This window comes from Onychomys torridus, chromosome 6, assembly GCF_903995425.1.
Source record: "Onychomys torridus chromosome 6, mOncTor1.1, whole genome shotgun sequence".
In the NCBI taxonomy this organism is placed as follows: Eukaryota; Metazoa; Chordata; class Mammalia; order Rodentia; family Cricetidae; genus Onychomys; species Onychomys torridus.
The window spans coordinates 71,131,893-71,141,339 of NC_050448.1; positions in this window are offsets into that span (position 1 = coordinate 71,131,893).

Genomic DNA, 9,447 nt, shown 5'->3' on the forward strand with positions numbered 1-9,447 from the left:
GTTTATTTCCCCAGAATGCCTTAGTCAACTATTTCTGGTCTTTATCAATTTTCTTCTCCCAGTAGCTCCCATACCACGTCTGCCAGTTTTTCCCTGGAACATTGTTCCCTCTCTACAAGCTACTTTGTTTTTGACCTTTGTAAGTCTGAATGGTTAAGGAGTGTGTCCTCCATGTCACATGAGGAAGAAGGGAAGGCAAGATATGGAACAAACAACTTTATTGGCTTTGAGTTTTGTACCAACTAACCAACTAACCAGTCTACACTATACTCCATTATTTTTTTTTTTAGACAGGATGTCAAGCTGCCCATGCTGGCCTCAAACTCCTTAAGTATTAAGAATGATCTTGAATTTCTGACCCTCCTACCTCACCTGAATGCTGGAATTCCAGGCATGTGTCTCTTTGTGTGGTTGCATGCCGTACTGAGGAGTAAGCACTTGGCTTCCTGCATGCTGGACAAGCCCTACCACCTGAGCTGCAGCCCAAGGATTCCCCAACCCAGAAAGACCCTATGGAGTCCCAGATTTTCTACATCCTAGTGTTTGGGGTTTAGGGAAGGGTGGGGAGTGGAGAGTAGGGAGAGAGTAGAATCCTGCTTTCCATTGCCAACCTTAATATACAATATATTAGTTAATTGTATATTAATTCCATAGGAGGGCTAGTTTTTAGTTTGTTTTTGTTTGTTTGTTTGTTTGGTTTTGGTTTTTCAAGACAGGGTCTCTGTGTAGTTTTGCTCCTTTCCTGGAACTCACTTGGTAGCCCAGGCTGGCCTCGAACTCACAGAGATCCACCTGCCTCTGCCTCCCGAGTGCTGGGATTAAAGGTGTGTGCCACCATAACACTTGGGCCGTTGACAGAGCTGCCCATTGTAAAACACGGAAGGGCCCAGTTAAAGGTTAATTTTTTTTTTTTTTTCTAGCCAAGCTGAGGGTTGTCAGTTTTTATTTTTAAGTTTATAATTTTATACTTCCATATTCCTGGGCCTTCAATTCCTATTCACGCCACCACAACAGAAAAGTAGCTAAGGCAATAAGCCTCCAGCACTCAGTGAGAGCGTGTCCATCCCATCTCTGCCAGCAGTGCCTCCTATGAATGCTCACCGGCGTTCTCAGGGTCACTGCTTTCACGCCCCATCTTTCTTTCTAGGTACTAAAAGTCTAGGAAGCCAAAAGCCACTGTGTCTGGTTAATCTTGTGACATCACTGCCTGGAGATTGCCCGCCATCTAATAGACAGGATTTTTTTAACTTTATTATTTGTGTTTGTTTGTTTTGAGACAGGGTCTATGAAGTCTTGATTGTCCTGGAACTCCCACGTAGACCAGGATGGCCTCAGACTCACAGACAGCCTCTTGCCTCTGCTTGCCAAGTGCTGGGAGTTTTAAAGGTTCTCAACACCACATGAGCTTGGAATTACGCTTTGTCTCCTGCCACCAGGGGCTGAATCTAGGGTCTCACATGTGGGAAGCAGGCATTCTACCACAAAGATACAGACTCAGCCTCTTCTTGCTTCTTGGGACTAGGGCTGACTAAGTTTTCCAGACAGGTGATCCTCCTGCCTCAGCCCAGAGAAGCCAGTTGTAATCTTGCTTGTACCAACAGGTCAGGCCCAACTCCAAAACTTCTTACATGGATTAACGATACTACACCTAATAATGCTTCTAAGAGGCAGAAATGGCCTAGAGGAACTTTCTTAATAGTGTTAATTGATATTTATAAAGGTACAGGTTCTCATACATATTAAATAGATGATTAAACCTAGTCTTCCCAATCGCAAGGACAATCTCTTGCCTAAAGGTCAATTTTGGAAGATAAATAAAGTATAAATGTCAGTTCCTGAGACACAAGCAAAGCCTCAGGCATTCTCCAGAGCATTATGAGCTAAGACAATCTCCTATTTTTATTGTTTGTTTTGTCTTTGTGTGCTTGTATCTTTGTCACAGGACAACTTCGTTGAAAGGAAACACAGTCGCACCCACCAGGCACGGTTTCTCTCTCATGTGTCATACAGGCAAGTTCTCAGCCTGTGTGACAAGTTCCTAAGGCCCAGAAGCACGATGGCCTTCCTCTTAAAGGCACAGGGCTCCACAGATCCCGTGGGAAACTCAATGTGGCCTGTTGTTTCACTAAGACTAAGCTGAGGCAGTGAACTGACAGTGGAGCTGTGAGCAAAGTGATGGAGCAGATTTGTGTTGGAGAGAGAGCAGAGAAACCCCACTCCCACTTCTACAGGACAGATAGCTGTGTATGTCTCAGCCCTCCTCCCTGCTCCTTTTCAACTAAGGGCAGAAAACCTTACCGTGCTTCTCTCTGGAATCAGCACGCCCCAGAGTTGGGGTACATTCAAAAAGTGGGGAAAGGGAAGGGGAGAGGAAACACAAAGGTCGGGGAAGGACTCGGGAAACCCATTGCACGTTAACAGGTAGGTGGATTAACAATGTAGTCAGAAAAAACAAAACAAGACAAATATGTGTGGGACCAGGTGAACAGATCTTTAATTATGCTACAATTAGGTTTGGCAGTTCCGTTCTGTAACCCAGCAGTTGGGCGTCTGAGAAGGAGGGGTCCCTGCAGAATTGGTGCCAGCCTGAGTTACATGGAGAGACTTTATGGAAAATAACAAAAAGGTGTGCATTTGCCTCTACAACTTGTTCAACATCCCAGATGAGCTCTTTAAGCGAAGGCTTTTCCCATTATCTATAAAGACAACAATAACAAAACAAACTTTAACTGGAGCCGTGAAGATAAATAAGAGACACATAAGCAAACCACTAAACAGAGGACCTGGTCAACAGGCATGTGCCGGTAAGTAGAGACAATGATTATTTTTGTAGCAATTATTATCAACCTAAGGAAGACAAGGAATGGGAGACAGGGGTTTAATGCAGGATTAATCTCTCTGCATTCATTTCTCCTCCAGGGTTAAAATACCAGATGCTATTACCACTTCCTCTTCTTTTGTGTCTGCCACAGACCATCACGGGAGCACGGGGCTGGGGCAGGGGAAAGGCCCAGACAAGCCACCAAGCCTCTAAAATCTACGGAGCAAAAAGTTCAGCCTTTCTATATGCACTCGTCCACTTACACTATGTCACATATACTGGAGTCTAACATTCTAGACTCAAAGGTAATATTTAGGTTTAATAAGAATCTTAAATAAGGGAAGTGGGGGTGCCGCTCAGTGTGGAATGTGCTTGCCCGGCCTGCAGGAAGTCCTGCTGGTTCGGTCACCAGCACCCATCCCACTGCAGTGCACACTTGGAATCCCAGCACTAGGTAAGTAGTCTGTATCGAGCAAGTTCCAGACCAGCCAGGGAGACGAGACGGTGTCTAAAAGAATCTTAAATAGTGGAGCGGTGGTGGTGTATGCCTTTAATCCCAGCACTCAGGAGGCAGAGGCAGGTGGATCTCTGAGTTCGAGGCCAGCCTGGTCTACTGAGTGAGTTCCAGAACAAACCCTGTCTTGAAAAATCAAAAAAAAAAAAAAACAAAAACAAAACAAAAAAAAAAAAAAACCTTAAATAATGTATTTATCCAAAGTTCTTGCTGCTTTCTATACCGGTCCTGCCCTGTTCTACTTGCTCCTCGGCTCAGCAATTGGAATGTTTTATGTTCTGGGCCATGACCTCCACCTTCTCTCATTTCCTGTTAGTGAATCAGAAAGTTTTGTTGACCTTCCTCCAAAATATTATCTATGTGACCATTTCTCAGTAGCTCTCCTGGCACTCTCCAGCACAAGCTGCCCTCCCCGCCCCGGTCAGCCCCGCCTTAGTCTCCAAGTCTGTGGCCCCTGAGGGCCGTCTACCAGTAGTAGATCTGGGCTAATTGTAGGCCTTCCTAGGGGGTAATCTGTAAATTCTGAAAGTACTGAGTAATGGAACGCCCTGCCTGGATTCGGCTATTCCTGTTTTATCCCTAGGTAAGCCTAGAAACCTCTGAGCATTCTGCAATGGGCCCAGACACCCCCACCCCGGAATGAGTTTGTGGTTCTCCATAGCAAGCCTGGAAAATGACACCACCATCCTGATCCATCCTCCCAACTAATTGCCTGCTTTGTACCCAGGCATGGAAGTTCATCACAAGAGGAAGCCAAGCCCCTCCTGCACTGGTCTAGCAACGAAGGCTCCCACCACCACACCACACCTCCCCCAAAAGGCAGGCCGACCCACTCTCCTCCTCATCAGCGGCATCAGATGCCTTCGGGATGCCTCGTTCTCAGTTCAGGAGACTCCTCCTTAGGGATCCGCTGGGCTGGTGCCGGCTCGCTGGCTCGGCTGATCCGGGTTTCCTTCCTTCCGTCTACGCTGGAACCGGCGGGGAGGCTGTGTACTCTGACCCGGAGGGGGCGGAGGTCGCAGTCTTCGGCTGACTCCTTGGCGTCCCCGGCGGCAGCCGCGGGGCGAACCAGGCGGTAAACTGAGTCTCCTCCTCGGCGGCGGCTGCGAGCCCCACAGGTGGCCACTAGAGGGCGCGCTAATCGGCCTAGCCCCCGGTAGTTCTGCGGCTGCGCACTCCTGCCAGCCTCCGGAGCTGCTGAGCTTGCGCAGCTCTGGAAAGAATCATCGCCGAACGCTGAGTCCGCCCGCGAGCGGGCGCCCTTCCCTGCACCCGCGGGAGCCGGGCACGCACGGCCGCCTTCCACGTGCCTTCTGCTGCCGCAGACCCAATCTAGATCATTTCGCCCCTGCCCCCTGGGGGAAAGCAATCATTCACAAGGTTCGGGTCACGTGGGCCCGCGAGCATGGTCAACGGCGACGCAGCCGCACGCTGACTGCGGTGTACCCAGATGACCACGGGATGGCGCCAGCGAGCCACGCCGCCCCCCGAAGGTTTGGTGTTTTTTGTTTTTGTTTTTTTTGTTTTCTTCTTCCTTCTGTTACTATCTAGGGGTTTTGATTGAGTTTTGTTTTCTCTGCCATTTAAAGAACTAAAGGCAGGAAATGCGTTGCGGGACAGGTAGCAAAAGGGTACATCTCGGACCCAGCGGACAGAATCAACCGGTGAAGGAAGGTTTTTATTTGGGTGAGGAAGAACACACGGAGCAGGGCGCACAGAAGGATTCGGATGATCTCAGGAACCCGCCTCTTCTGGAGGGGTTGAGGCCTAAGGATCTTTGAGGGGTCTTCCCCTAATTTAGGGCTGGTCGATTTCAATAAAGACAGAAACGGATAGGCCCACAGTTCTGGATAAGCATGCTCTAATCCGGCCTTAGCTCGGACGGCGCTGCCTGGCCCTGCTGGCCGGAGGAAAAGCCCACCCAGCCATTCGGTCTTTGTCTCTGGTCAGGAGTCCCAGAAAAAAGCAAGTGGTTTGCCGTATCTACTATCTGTCGCCTCCCTATGTGTCTGCCTATCAAGGATCTAAATCCTGGCCCATTTCCTTTCTGTTCTGTAACTTGATTGGGAGGTGTCGCGGTGTCAAGCTGCTGGACACGTCTGCGTGCAAACCCCCAGCTCTCCCTTCACTGAGAAATTGGGGAAGTTGCTCTGTGAAGCACTTTGTCATGTGTCAGCATGCTTTTACTTCTCATGATAACCAGAGAAATTCTAAGTCCTGGCCTCAAGACGCAGGTCTGTACGCAGGACTCAGAGTGAAACAGATTTAAAAGCAAACTCACAACAGGGAGACTTCTGGCTCCTTTTTATCCCTCTGACCAGAGGCGAAGGCTGGCCGGCTCTTTCTCCCGCAGTAGCGCCCCCTACAGCTCACCCATGCCTGCCCCCCTCCACCACGCGCTGGTCAGGTAAGCTCCAGGCCTGCCCCGGATGTATTTACCCAAAGCTGTGCGCTTATCAGCTTCCCTTTCTTTGTCTAAACTGAGCAACCCTAAATAGGGAAAGGGGACCCCCATTCCCACCAAAGACCCTGAAAACCCCTAGTCCTCCAGGAGAGGAAGTGCCGGCCCTCTGCTTTGCAGGAGGTCATTGTGTGAGCCCTTGCCTGTCTGGTGTGTGTGTGTGTGTGTGTGTGTGTGTGTGTGTGTGTGTGTTGTAGAATATTATTTTAAGGTGTATTACTTTTGTTTATGTTGCATTTGTTTAACTCTGTGAAGCTGTGTTACTGTGCCTGTCTAAAACACCTGATGGTCTAATAAAAAGCTGAATGGCCAATAGCAAAGCAGGAGAAAGGATAGGTGGGGCTGGCAGACAGAGAGAATAAATAGAAGATCTGGGAGAAAGAGGAAGAAGTAGCCAGAGGAGGACACGGAGGACACCAGGGGCCAGCCACCTATCTACACAGCCAGCCATGGAGTAAGAGTAAGATTTACAGAAGTAAGAGAGCGGGAAGAGCCCAGAGGCAAAAGGTAAGTGGGATAAAGTTTAAAAAGCTGGCAAGAAACAAACCAAGCTAAGGCCAGGCATTCATAATTAAGAATAAGCCCCTGGGGCTGGAGAGATGGCTCAGAGGTTAAGAGCCCTGGCTGCTCTTCCAGAGGTCCTGAGTTCAATTCCCAGCAACTACATGGTGGCTCCCAACCATCTGTATGAGATCTAGCGTCCTCTTCTGGCCTGCAGGCAGAACACTGTATACATAATAAATAAATCTTAAAAAAAAAAAAAAAAAAGAATAAGCCTCTGTGTGTGATTTATTTGGGAGCTGGGTGGTGGGCTCCCTAAAAAAGAGTAAAAAAATATGTGTGTGATGAGTGTGTACATGTGTGATGTGTGTGTGAGTGTGTATGTGCACGTGTGGTGTCTATGCATGTGGTGTGTGTGTCTGTGTGTGTTTCCTCCCCTTTAAAAACACGGCTCTCCTCCATTGCTTCTGCAACTGTGTCTGAGAGTCTCCTTGCCGTCACTACCTGATGCACTAGAGATCTCTTCTGCTTTTTAATTCTTTAATTGACAGAAAAACAACTTGCTCCAGACCCCTTGACAGTAACACAGAGTTCACAAAAGTACAATCAGAAACAAAGATGTTCCCTTGCCCAGTTAGAGGGAAAAGGATAGTTTGCTTTGTAAACTGTACAAAACTGCTGATATGGCAAGCTATTAAACTGCATCAATCAAGAATATCAAGCTAATGAGTATTCAGAGACAGGTAATACCTGGGGGGTGCTCACCAACCTAAGACAGAATGCCTGTGTGGCCTGGACAAGTGTCTCCATGACGGGTAAGGTGACCTGCTGACGTCCCATGCAACCTAAGTCAGAAGCTCATTTTTAGTAAAAGGGGGGGGGGGAACCTGTAGGGTCCTGGCTCCCGTTTTGGGTAACTGTTGCCTTGCTTGCTGACCTTGACCTTGATATCCTCCCTATGCCAATTCCCTGCCAGATTCCACCCTCCTGAATGCTTAAGGGAAGCTCCTTGTCTGTGTATCCAGCATATTGGGTGTTAACTGCCTAGATGCAAGATTGTAAAACATCAGAAGCGGGTTGGGGATTTAGCTCAGTGGTAGAGCACTTGCCTAGCAAGTGTAAGGCCTGGGGTTCAATCCTCATCTCAAAAAAAAACAAACAAACAAACAAACAACAACAGAAAAAAACATCAGAAGAGAACTTCTGCCCTCCTTCTGTTCTCCCATTGTGCTGTAAGCCTGTATTTAAGACCTCCTCCCTCCTTCAATAAACAGCATTCAGCATTCAAAAAACAAAAAGAATATCAAGCTTGTGACGGGCAGTGGTGCACACCTTTAATCCCAGCACTCAGGAGGCAGAGGCAGGTGGATCTCTTTGAGTTCGAGGCCAGACTGGGCTACAGAGAGTCGGGACAGGCTCCAAAGCTACACAGAGAAACTCTGTCCCGAAAAAAACAAAACCAAAACAAACAAACAAAACAAAACAAAAAGAATATCAAGGGGCTGGAGAGATGGCTCAGAGGTTAAGAGCACTGACAGCTCTTCCAGAGGTCCTGAGTTCAATTCCCAGCAACCACATGGTGGCTCAAAACCATCTGTAATGAGATCTGGCACCCTCTTCTGTATACATAATAAATAAATAAATCTTAAAAAAAAAAAAAAAAGAATATCAAGCTTCTGGTACTAAATGGTGTCAGATGTGAATGGTTTTTGCTATTACCAGTTTTTTCTTTTTCTTTTTTTTCTTTTTTTTTTTTTTTTTTTTTTTTTTTTTTTGATTTTCGAGACAGGGTTTCTCTGTGCAGCTTTGGAGCCTGTCCTGGAACTCACTCTGTAGACCAGGCTGGCCTCGAACTCACAGAGATCCACCTGGTTCTGCCTCCCGAGTGCTGGGATTTAAGGCGTGTGCCACTCCTGGCTTTTTTTTTTTTTTTAATTGTTTTCTTTCTTATGTCTGTGTCTGTGTTTTGTTCATATGTCTGTGTCTGTATGCCGCCATGCATGTGTAAGTGCCTGAAAGAGGCCAGAAAGGGCATCAAGACCCATGAAATGGAGTTACAAGCAGTCACAGAACCTGAATTCAGGTCCTTTGGAAGAGCAGGAGGTGCTCTTAACCCCAAGCAGTCTCTCCAGCTCCAAGACTGTTTTTCACACTGACAATTTCTACATGCCTTCTGCAACAGAGTGTGTCTCCTCCGGTGGCCATGGGCTATTATTATTCCTGTCTCTCTTAGATCTATTGGTCCCTGGCTATAAAAGTTCCAAAGTGCCCTTGGTATCCACTAATGGTTGTCACCCAGTCAGACTCATGCTATGCCACACCCCCTCTGGGAACCCGGACCTCCAGCCCAACAGTGCCTAGAGTTCCAGAGATGTGAAGCACAGGTCCTTAGGAGTGACAATAAGTGGAGATACGATCTGTTCCTTGTTTCTGGGGTTCGGTCTTCTTAGTGTGGTCACAGTACTTTGGTGACATATACACATGAGCTGTGCCTTCCAAGAGGTGTTCCTTAAGCCAATGTTGAGGCCCTGTTTTAGGCTCCAGCTTCTAGGCAGTCCTGGAGGAGAATAATCAGCAGCCCCATGAGGGCACTGGAGGGGATGACTGCTTGTCCGAAGGTCATGCAGCTGGTCCCAAAGACTTCATACCACAGCTCTTAAGACTCCATTTGTAGGCTGCCTGGAAAGGCCGCTTGAGTGAGGCAATATCTGGACCCGAGGGAGGTTAGATGGACGGAACCAACCTCAGGACACTGCCGACCCCCTCTCTAGCCATGAGGTCCCGTGGGGGATGGGGCAGCAAATCTGGGGAGGGTACATGAAGGAAATGGTGGGAAAGAGAACAAATTTTGATGCTCTCTTGGAGACCAGCCTTCATCCAGCTTCACCCTGGGCTATGGTGCTAGTCTATGTATGTCTGCTCCCCTAACACACCGGCTGTCCCCAGGGAGACCTTTCCCTGAAACCATCCACCCTGTGACGGGAGGTACAGCCCTCCCTTCTGAGCAGGAATGTCAAGCTTGCTCTAGCTTCCCACTCCTCAGACTGGAGTCTTCGGAGCTAATTCCTGTTGAAAGGAGCTGGGTGGGGTTGTTGTTGTATGATATTTTGTGTTCTGACAAATACAGCTTGCCTGGAGATCAGAGTTAGC